This window comes from Microcaecilia unicolor, chromosome 6, assembly GCF_901765095.1.
Source record: "Microcaecilia unicolor chromosome 6, aMicUni1.1, whole genome shotgun sequence".
Lineage (NCBI taxonomy): Eukaryota > Metazoa > Chordata > Amphibia > Gymnophiona > Siphonopidae > Microcaecilia > Microcaecilia unicolor.
In genome coordinates, this window is record NC_044036.1 from 310,220,620 (window position 1) to 310,231,933 (window position 11,314).

At 43.7% G+C, this 11,314-nt stretch overlaps 1 long non-coding RNA gene across 1 annotated transcript; it reads left to right on the forward strand.

Moving 5' to 3' along the window:
• Positions 1-1,309: 1,309 nt before the first annotated feature.
• On the forward strand, positions 1,310-10,422 carry LOC115472171. The gene is made up of 3 exons (XR_003942473.1): positions 1,310-1,419; positions 5,235-5,270; positions 8,634-10,422. It is a non-coding gene; the product is annotated as an uncharacterized LOC115472171 (long non-coding RNA).
• The last annotated feature ends 892 nt before the right edge of the window (positions 10,423-11,314 follow it).

Sequence of the window (11,314 nt, forward strand, 5' to 3'; positions counted from 1 at the left end):
TTATTAGAAAAGTAATGGAAAACAAAAATGAGAATGCCTTTCTATCGTTCCATGGTGTGACCGCACTTCAAATATAATTCTAGTCATCACATCTCAAAAAAGACATAGCAGCATTAAAAAAAAAAAGTAGAGAAGGGCGACGAAAATGATAAAGGGGATGGGATGACTTCCCTATGAGGAAAGGCTGAAGTGGCTAGGGCTGTTCAGCTTGGAGAAAAGACAGCTGAGGGGAGATATGATAGAGGACTATAAAATAATGAGTGCAGTGGAACAAGTAGATGTGAATCACTTGTTTACTGTTTCCAAAAATACTAGGACTAGGGAGCACGCAATGAAGCTACTAAGTAGTAATTTGTAAAACAAATCAGAATAAAATATTTCTTCATTCAACGTGTAATTAAACTCTGGAATTTGTTGTCAGATAATGTGATAAAAGCAGTTAGCTTAACAGGATTTAAAAAAGGTTTGTATAGTTTCCTAAAAAAAAAAGTCCATAAGCCATTATTAAGATGAACTTGGGAAAATCCACTTCTTATTTCTAGCATAAGCAGCATAAAATCAGTTTTACTATTCTGGGATCTTGCCAGGTTCTTTTAAACTGAATTGGCCACTGTTGGAAACGGGATACTGGGCTTGATGAACCTTCGGTTTTTCCCAGTATGGCAGCGCTTATTCATTTATTCATTTATTTATCAGGACTTATTTACCACCTTTTTAAAGGAATTCACTCAAGGTGGTGTACAGTAGGGATAAATCAAACATAAGCAATAGACAATTACAGCAGTAAAAATATTCAAATAACAGTACAGAGTATGGCGTGGTAACACAATACATGACAAGAGGAATAGCTTCTGGACTGGGAAAGACCAAGGCGATGATGCTTATGTTCTTATGACGCAGACTGTTCTCAATGTAGTTCATCTGGGATTTGTTTTATTTTGCATATAGTTCTTAAATGACGGACATACACATTTATGTGCCGGCATATAAACCTTTATATTGCCATGTTAATCCTGTTGGTATTGTGAAATGGATGTTTCCGCCACAGATAACCTCCACATACACATCCATTCCTGGATTTATTTTACAACCGACTCTACACCAACAGATCCTGTTCTAAAATACTAGTAGAATGTGACACATCCTGACCTGGTCATGTCAGTTCCAATTTGTACGCCCTGTCTATGTTGCTTTTAGTAAAGATAAGGAATGTGTTGGCAGGGATAAAAAAAAATACATTTGGAAAATGAAAATACAGCAAACTACCATTTTGAATTCTTTCTGGGTTTTTTTTCTCCGTTACAGGTAGTAATGAAGAGTCCAGGAAAACATATGGGATTATAATAATACCTCTCGTTCTGATGGCCTGTGTAGCTTTAGTGATTTATTTTCATCCTAGAAAACGTCATTTCAAACAAGGTAGGAGAGTAAATTTTGTATAAATAGGGGACTCTGATGGCCTACAAATTGGTGATTAGCAGTGGCAGGAGAAGGGTTCAATTCCCACCTCCACAGGTTATTCAAGTCTGGGAACGGTGCAAAAGTAGCACTCACTACCCTTGTAGGAAGACGAGTCAGAATTGCTATGGCAGTGACACCTAAAACTAGGAATGGGCAGCTGAAAAATTGTCCCATGTCATTTTCAACATAGTTCTATTTGTTTGGGATAATGTTCCATTTTATTTCGGAGTCAACATCTATTCTATTCTGTTCTATTCCGGCATTTGTATCCCGCCTATAAGAAGGGTGGAGTCAAAGCGGGTAACAAAAGAACTCTCTCCCTGAAAACAATTGGCTTATCATTGAACTAGAATACAAAAAAATAATAAATTTACTTACTAATATTATAAAATTTACTAGAAAGAAAAGTTTTCAAAACTTTCAAAATTGAAAATAATGGATAAAAGCCGAATATGCAAAGATAGCCAGCTCACTTCCGCTCAATATTACTGGTTAGCGCCTAGCAGATATCTGATTATATTGTGTGATATAACTGGCTATCGGCCGATTATTTAGTGCATTGCTGGCTAAACTTGGTGGCTAAATTTAGCCACAAAAATAGCAGGTATATCTTTGACCGGTTCAAATTTAACCAGCCAGTGTTGAATATCGGCTTGGTCGGTTAAATTTAAACTGGCCAAAATACACCTTGGATATTCAGTGCCAATCACCAGAAACAGCCTGGCATTGAATATGCTGCTTCAGCACCGACCACGGTCTGAATATCGGGCCCATTGTGATTTACACTTCAGGTACCGTAGGCATTTCCCTACTCAAGAGGGCTTATTATTTAAGGGGTCCTTTTACTAAGCTGAGGTAAAATCTGGGCTTAACACAGATTAACGCAGGACTGATTGAATGCGGCATTTTGTAGAGCTTTTTTTAAAATTGCAGGTCGTGTTCCCATTAGCACAAGGTACCTGCAAAGAATTAATGGGGGAGCACTTACCACCTCCTAATTAGGAAGCGCTAAGTATTCCCATTAACTCTGCGTTTTCTGGTCAGCATGCGAGAATTGTAACACACTAGCCGGATAATGCAGGAATCTCCAACCGTTCAGTGCAGATCCACCGAGGCGGAGGAACACTGAGATCCCATGACAAAATAACAGGAATACAAAAGGAGTGGGAAATAGACCAGTTTAACTAGAAACAAACGAGGAGACTTCAATCGATGGTAGACAGTTTATTGATGAAGACTCGACACAGTACCATGTTTCGGCTGCTGGCTTGCTTCAGGAGTCTTTATATAAAATACGTAAAAACATCAAATGGTCAACAAATGTTGGTACAAGAAGATGGAGAAATATGGTCTTTAAAAAGATCTTTTAAAAAATAAATCTGTGGATTCTGAGTAAGGTGAACTATCTACCATCAACTGACGTCTCCTCATTTGTTTCTGGTTAGCCTGGTCTATTTCCCACTCCTTCTGTATTCCTACTCTCCAACCTTGAGACACTCCCTCCAAAAATATTTCTAAGAAAATCAGTAACACTCAGCCTAGTGCACACAAACAGATAAAATACAGCAAAATGCTTAAGGTGGTCTGCTATAGCCTTTTGGTGTAGGAGAGGTAGGGTTTGAATTGTGGCTTCCCCACCCAGCTGCTGTAATCGCTAGGCTACTCCTACTCCTAATACTACTACTTATCATTTCAATAGCGCTACTAGACGTACGCAGCGCTGTACACTTGAACATGAAGAGACAGTCCCTGCTCGACAGAGCTTACAGTCTAATTAGGCCAGACAAACAGGACAAACAAGAGATAAGGGAATACTAAAGTGAGGATGATAAAATAAGGACTCCTCTGATTGGCCTCTTGCATATTTTTACATGCAGCAAGTAGAGGCGCTTTCACTGGCAATGTTGAAATCTGCAAGTTAAATAGTGTTAGCAATATTTTTGGGTTTCACATATACTGTTCCAAGATTTTATCCTGGCATGATGGCAAATTGCCAGTTGGTGTTTAGTCATGAACAATGTTCACTCTAATTTTTGCCGGCCCATGTGCGCATGAAAAACATTTTCCCCCTGATATTCAAAACCACTTAACTGGTCAGGAATGGCACTGGACCGGTTAAATGATACTTAGCCAGATATCTGGTGATATTTAGAGGGAGATAGCCGGCTATCTCCTGCTGAATATCCATGGTCAGCGGACTTTCAGCACCAGTTCAACGGTCAAATTTGACCACGTGAATAGCCGGTATATCTTTGGCTGGTTTGAACTTAATTGGCTAGCGCTGAATATCATCTTGGCTGGTTACATTCAAACCAGCCAAAAATAAACCGGATATTCAATGCCGGTCACTAGAAATGGCCTGGCATTGAATATCCAGCATCATCGCCAACCGCGGGAGTTAGCCAGGCTAACTCCTGCAGTCTGAATATCGGACCCTTTGTGTTTCATTTTTCAGCCTCGACTCAGTGTGTCTGGTATAGCCTATGTCAGGGGTTCCCAACCTTTTTGGGTTCACAGCATCCTTAGTGTTTGAGCAATTTTTTGCGGCACCCTCCTCCACACCTCCCACACCCCTGGCCACTTGGGTCTCTGCACCCTCCCTGGCCACATAGGTCTCCCTTTTCCCTGCAGCCCCCACTTCTCAGAAAGTCTAGCACACCATTCCCTGCAGCCCCTCTCCTCCTATAAATCCAGGACACCTCTGCCTTCCACAAATCCAACATCGCTCGCTACCTTCCTTCCTGCAGGTCCAGGATCACTACCGCTTGCTTCTCCTTCCCCCGCCGCCGCTGCAATGCTTGCGGCTTACATTTTCGGGCCATCCGCGATTCACACAGGCAGGCACTCCAAATCTTCCCACTCTGCCGCATCTGGCCCTCTCTGATGCAATCTCTGATGCAACTTCCTATTGTGAGGGCCGGACGCGGTAGAGGGAAGTCCTCGCATTGCTTTGCGGACAGCCCGAAAATGTAAGCTGCAAGCACCGTAGCGGCGGCGGGTGAAGAATCAGAAAGTGGCAGATTCTGGACCTGCGGGAAGGGAAAGTAGGGAGCGATGCTGGATTGTGGGCGGCGGGAGGGAGGTCAAGATTTGCTGCGGCGCCACTGAGAGTTCGCTGCGGTGCACAGGCTGGCCTATATTAACAATAAAGAAAGCCAGCAAAAATGTTATGTGCACAATTGCTAGGCATGTGCACTCTCTGTGCTGTGTGTGTGAGCACACAATCACAGCGTAGAGGGAACACTGATTCATGAAAGATTATAACCTGTGCAGAGTGGCAGATGCAGCTCTGGCTGACTTACTGGGCAGACTGGATGGACTGTGCAGATCTTTATCTGCCATCATTTACTATTACTGTGTTTTACAATTGAAGGAGATTTGCACTTCCCCACATACTTTTGAAAACTTTTGAAAATTCAAATGTATCCGTGTAACTTTTCATGGGAAACCTGTGTGTGCTGAGTGTAAATATGTAAACATACTGGGTATCTCCTGCTGAATATTCCCAGTTAGCTGCAAATAACTGCACACCGCCTTGGGTGAATCTCTTCATAAAAGTGGTTAATAAATCCCAATTAATTAAAACTATTTAACCGGTCAGCAACCATTTTTGACTGGTTAAATAGCGCTGAATATCAGGAGGGGTGTTGGTCATTAGAGTTTGTTGACTGGGGTAGGAGATTTCTTCTTGGGCTCTGCTGAGTTTGTCACCATCAGAATAAAATTTATGTTCCTGTTTTCTAACAGACTTTTCAAAACCTTGTTTTATCTAGGAGAGACGCTTTTGGAGACCATTCAATAAGAGCCTGGTAAGATATTTTGACAGTAAGACTTTTGGGACCAAGAATCAGTGGTGGCTATCAGTTCATTAAAGTTATTTCAGCTGATATTCAGCCAGCAACGGTCAGCGATTTGTTTTTTTAAACGCTGACCTTCGCTGGCTAATTTAGCCCCAGATATCCAGTGTCGGAAGATAAGCGGACACCAATACTGAATAATATCCAGGGTTAAATTGTCCCTCAGTGCCACCAGAGCTTAGGCAGCTTATCTGGCCGATATTCAGACAGGGCCTACATAAGACAGTTTTGCGGGCCCTAAATATCAGCAGGAACCCACATAACTTTTTTTTTCAGTTCTCCATTCATCCCAACCCGCAACTACTATTACCTTTGCAGAATATACAGAAATCCATAGTAATCAAAATTGGTTTGGGCCCCTAGACCCTGGCCACATCAAAATATTACTCTTACTATTGACTCCCCACTCTCGAAGCCTGGCTTCTTTCTATCTCTGTCTCTCTCCTTTCCTTTCTCCCCGTAGTCTGACATCTCTCCCTCCACCCCATCTTCCCCCACTAACAGCCCTTCAAACTTGCCTTTGGCTGGCAGCTGCAGTACTAAAAGAATTCTCTCTCTGCCTGGCCTGGGACCTTCCCTGTGCCATGTCCTGCCTGTTCTTACACCACTTCCTGTTTTCAGAGGATATGAAAGAGGACCGGTCACAGGCCAGTGGAGATAGCATGTTTTTAGCACTGTAGCTGCCAGCCACAGGCAAATTTGGAAGGCCACCGGGGGGGGGGGGGGTGGAGTATTGTCCCCATCCCACCAAATCACACCATCTCCTGTCCAGAAATAGACCATCTTCTTTCTCTGGCCACCACTGACCTGCCCAACAACAAACATCTCTCTCTCTCTCTCTCTCCTCTTTTTTTTTCTCTCTCTTTTTTCTCTCTCTCTCTCACTTTTTCTCTCTCTCTTTCTCTCTCTCTTCTTCTCTCTTTTTCTCGTGAGCCCACCTGTCATTGGAAATTGTGTGGAAATCTGGAGTTACCCTCCTGTTCAACACTGAGCTTTTCACTGACCTACAGTGCTAAACAGCAGCGTACCGAGGGATGGGTGGTCTGCGTGGCTGTCGACTCCTCCAGTTCCCTGCTCCCTATGCTGTAACTTTCTGTTCCGGGGCAGAGGAAGCAGGGAACCAGCAGAGCCGACAGCCACACAGCTGCTTCCAGCACCCCAGCAGGTAAGAAGAATGCACCAAGTGTTGGGGGGGGGGGGGGGGGACACTGCACCCATGGGGGAGGGGGGTTGTGTGCAGCAGCAATCCGCCCCGGGTGGCAGCCGACCAAGGAACATTACTGGTGCTAAACTCCCCAAACTGTACTTATAAGCCTTTTTGGAGTTTTGAATTTCTGCACCTTCGTACTATTTAGTTGATTGTATGGAAAATAACACTAGATTCTCAGCCTTCCCTTATCTAAAGAACTGAAACATGTAGACTTTTCCATGGGGTCCTGAAAAAGTTAAGCAAAGCACCAGTCCTCGCAGTTAAAATGAGACTCGATATTCAGTTCTGGTACCCGGATACCAGCCAACACTGAGTATTCAGGGGTCAATATTTAGTCCATCGTGCTAAACAGCTTGTGGGCCAAATTAACTTTGGATATTCAATGCCCAGGCATGTCCAGCCTCTGGCATTCAATATCAAATTTAGTGAGGCAACCTGGAAGTTAACTGCCTACCAGCTGATAGCCAAACTGGTGCCCAGTTAATCTGGTGGATAAAGTTATGCAGCCCTTTTGCTGTCTTAACTTTGCCCACATCCTTGACAGGTTAATGGACTGAATATCGCTGCTAAGTAGTGGCTCAGCCCAAACTCTGCACCCGGACCACCCCTAACCTATACGCCGATGATCAGAAGCAAACTCAGGTGCTAGAGCTATTTGCACCATACTAGCGCCTGCGTTTGCTATGGCCCCATGATCAGAGCCCTCAAGCACTTGGAACAATGCGCTCGTGGGCTCTGAATGCAACTAGCATGCAAATGCATGCAAAACAGAGCTCTTAGCACAAGAAACATGCAAATTCATGCTAAACATATTCCTCCCCAGTGATCAGCGAGCTAATCCTACGCCAGCTCAGAACTGGTGTTAGGATTTACAGACCATTGGGAAGGAATGGTGAGCCCTGTCCAGCATGCATTTGCATGCTAGCAGGCCCCCCCCCATTCCCCCAAGTGCAGCCCCCCCCCACAGGAGTAGGAACCCCAACTCCCCCACACACACAGCAACACGGGGGCTGCCAGTCCCCACACCCCCCCCCAACACAAGTTCAAGGGGGCTGGAGATCCAGTGGGTCTCCAACCCCCCCTAGCATCCCCCCAAATAAAGCCATAGTGGGCTGCGAATCAAGCCCCCCTCCCGACCTGGTGGTCTAGTGGCCCTCTTCCGTGCCCCCTACCTTTATTGGAGGAGGGAGGTAGAACCCCTCCTCTTCCAGCAGCGCCACCTCGAAATAGCAGCGCTCCTGGAAGAAGAGGGAGTCTACCTCCCTCCTCAACAAAAGTAGGGGGCAGGGAAGAGGGCCACTAGATCACCAAGTTGGGGGGGCTTGATTCGTGGCCTACTGGGCCACCAGGGCTTTACTTGGGGGGATGCCATGGGGGGTTAGGGAGCTGGAGATTTCCAGCCCCCTCTGAACTTGGGTCAGGGGGACCTCCTGCCCCTGTGTTGCTGGCTTGGGGTAGGAGTACTAGGCCACCAGGGCCATGCTGTTTGGGGTCTGGTGGTCCCACAGACCTCCAGCCCCTGTGTTTGATGTGTGGGCTTTTGACAGCCCAGATCTGTCAAACAAGTGCAGGAGGATTCAGGCATAATCCTCCTGCACTTTACCCTATGATCAGAAATAATAGTGCGCATAAATTTGCATGTTATTATCTCTGATCACTGTTCCAGCACTATTTTTAGAGCATTGTTTGGAACAGAGCGGGGCTTTTGATCATCTGGGCACTAGCCAGTCAGAGTCGAATATCAGTGGCCAGCCAGCTCAGCGGGTTTTTAACTGGGCAGGAGCGATCTCTTTGAATATTGCTCTCCAGTTTCCACTCTGATCTAGAAGTGCTATTCAGTTATCAGCATATTCAGACTTCTATTGCATAGCAAACCTGCTAAAGTTAGGACAGACTTTTTGCAGTTCTAACTTTATCTGTCTGGCTGCTAACTAGATAACCACCGTTCTGCCAAGCTCCATGCCACTGAATATCCCTCTTGTCAGCACTTATACAGTTACCAGCTCCTGCTAACAGGATAAGTGCTCTGCTTCTTTGGTTAGATTAAAGGGGTTTTAAAATGTCTTTGTGTGATCTCTCATGCTTTTGTCTTCTGTTTCCTGCAGATGAAGAATTGGAAACATCCAGCAAAGAAAACTATGACTTTCCCAGCTGATACAAAGATAAAATGAGAAGTGAAACTCCATTTGGTATTGAGATGGACAGTCTTGACATCGGTTGCAAAACACCAATTTGTGCAAGCAGAAACAAACTAATTTTGTATATACAGCCACCCAGTGGCTCCCATGCTTGACAGATGTCCTGTATATAATTTTGAACAAACTTTTCAGGAAAGAAGGTGGTGAAAAGTGACTGTGAATTCACATCTTTGTATCCCACTTGTATAATATGTAGAAATAAATTTCGGACAGGCAAGATGGGGACCGAGTAAGAAGTAAAAGAAGCTGCTCCATACCTACCTGCCTACTCCATTGAAGTATGCCATTTCCTGAATAGCAAAATGCCTATGGTTGGTACACTGGACCGCTTCTTCGCACCGGGTGTTTTATCGGGAAATTCTTCATTGCTGGAGAGTTTGGGGAGAGGTCTGCCATTCTCCCGGCTGGAAACTGAGACATCACTCAGTTCCGAAACGAGAAATCCTCCTCCTATGCCGGCGGAAGCCCCGAGATCGGACCAGGAGACCCCGGATGTACAAAAATCGACGGGATCTCCAGGCACATGTGCCGATTTGAGTCTAGAGACGCCGGCTAGCCCCGCAGTGGTTATATGATCAGTTGTGAGAAGAAAATCCGCTTAAAAACAGTTTAAGTGAATTTTAAGAACTGTTTGTGTGTTAAGAATGTGACCTAAATTAATTCATTAATTTTAAAAGCTTACCGCGTTTTTGAGGCTTACAGAGTTGTGGCTGAAGGCTGTATGATAATGCTGCTGTTTTAATTATAAAATAGGTTACTTTATCAATCAAAATCATTGTTTGATAAGCTGGTGAGGCTTGTTCATTTAATAAATTGTCACACTGAGTATTCATGACACATGTGTCATCTGAGATGCCCATTTAATTTTGTCACGTTAAAAAGGGGTTCTGTGAGAAACATTTAAAAGGAAAAACCCGCTGAACCTCAAAATGAATTACTAAAAAACAAAACAAAAAAAACTTTAATTACATAGATTTTTAAAACTAAGTTGGGTGCTGTTCTGATTTGGAAGATTTTAAATCTCTGAATCTGTTTAACTATTTCAGTAGGTCTGTTAAAAAAAAAAACAACCTATAGCTGAGACATTTAAAGCCTGTTTGAAAATTATTGGTGGAAGGAATAGAATAGGGATAATCAATTATATATTTTTTTTTTACTGGGAAAGCTAGATAGGGAAGTGATTCAAGAATCCTCTAACAAAATTTCTTGAAGAAGTGAGATAGACAGGGTTTAGGGTTTTTTTGTTGGTTTTTTAAAGTTTAGGATAATAGGTACTGCGGACCTGGATCCTGGTTCCTGTCATCATCACATATAAGGTACCCAACGATAAAAGAAAGGTGAAGACCCGAAAAATTACAAGAAAGCTGGAAGAAACAGCGAAGTTAATTTGATGCATCTATATAAGTACAAAGAGAACAGATGCGCCAGAGACTTACTAGAGGGACTAAGACAAATACATATAGTTACTACTCACCTGCTCATTTAATGAAGAACCTGAAAAAGAAATTTTAAAAAACACAAAGGATCAATTCCTACAAACTAGAGGAATTTCAAAATAAATTATTGGGGGTAAACATAAGTTTAGAGAAAGATTCTTGCTGTTCTCAAAATTAGTACTCATCTGATAGGTTTCTGTTATGTTCAGAATGGTTATGGTTTGGTAACCTAAGAAAGAACGAAAAGCAATTGTCAAACATAGTAGATCTTTATGTCAAATTAATAGTTTCAAATAAATTTATTCGATTTTGAAGGTAAAACATTTGCTTGACTGAGTTACTCATTTTAGATTCATTCTCCTCCTATTTTATGAATAAGAAGGCGAGGCTAGTGAAAATATTTGAACCTTCACCTCTGTTTTGATGAAGTATGTCTGAGGTAAACACCTGAGTACAGTAGGATATACTTACATCCTTGAAGGTGGGGTCACATATACAGACTCCTGAGGCAGGCATTGTTGGCAAAACATGGTGTGGTGTCAAGTCTCATCTTATTTACAATAAAAGAATATTTTTCTACATTCCATCTCCTTGGCTTTTTGAAAGAGTCCTGTTGATTACACTACTCTCCTGTTGTTGTACTCCTCAAAGAATGGACCATGTTGATCACTATACTTTCTTGGAGCCTCAGTCGATGCATTATTAGTAGGCTTTAAGAGCATTATCGCTTTCAGAGAAGGTCCATTAACACTTATTAGGCAGGCAGATATGGGGATCACAAATTCCAATGTCTTTGAATGAGCAACAGGCATAGGCGTAGACTGGGGGGGCGAGGGGGGCAATGCCCCCCCAAACGACGAGGACGTGGACTGGCGCTAGAATGAAAAAAAAAAAGCAGGCACCTGAGGCACGCGCTCGTCTCCGTCCGCTTCGCTGCTTCCCTGCCCTCTCTGTCTGCGTCCCGCCCAAAAGGAAATGACATCAGAGGAAGGCGGGACGCAGACAGGGCAGGGAAGCAGCGAAGCAGACGGAGACGAGCGTGTCTATCTACCCCCTCTCTTCCTACGCTCCGGCGCAGGCAGCACCAATCTTCTCTAAGCCTTTCTTGTTCCTGGCAGCGGTAGCGATGTACACGCTGCCTTCAGCTCTGCC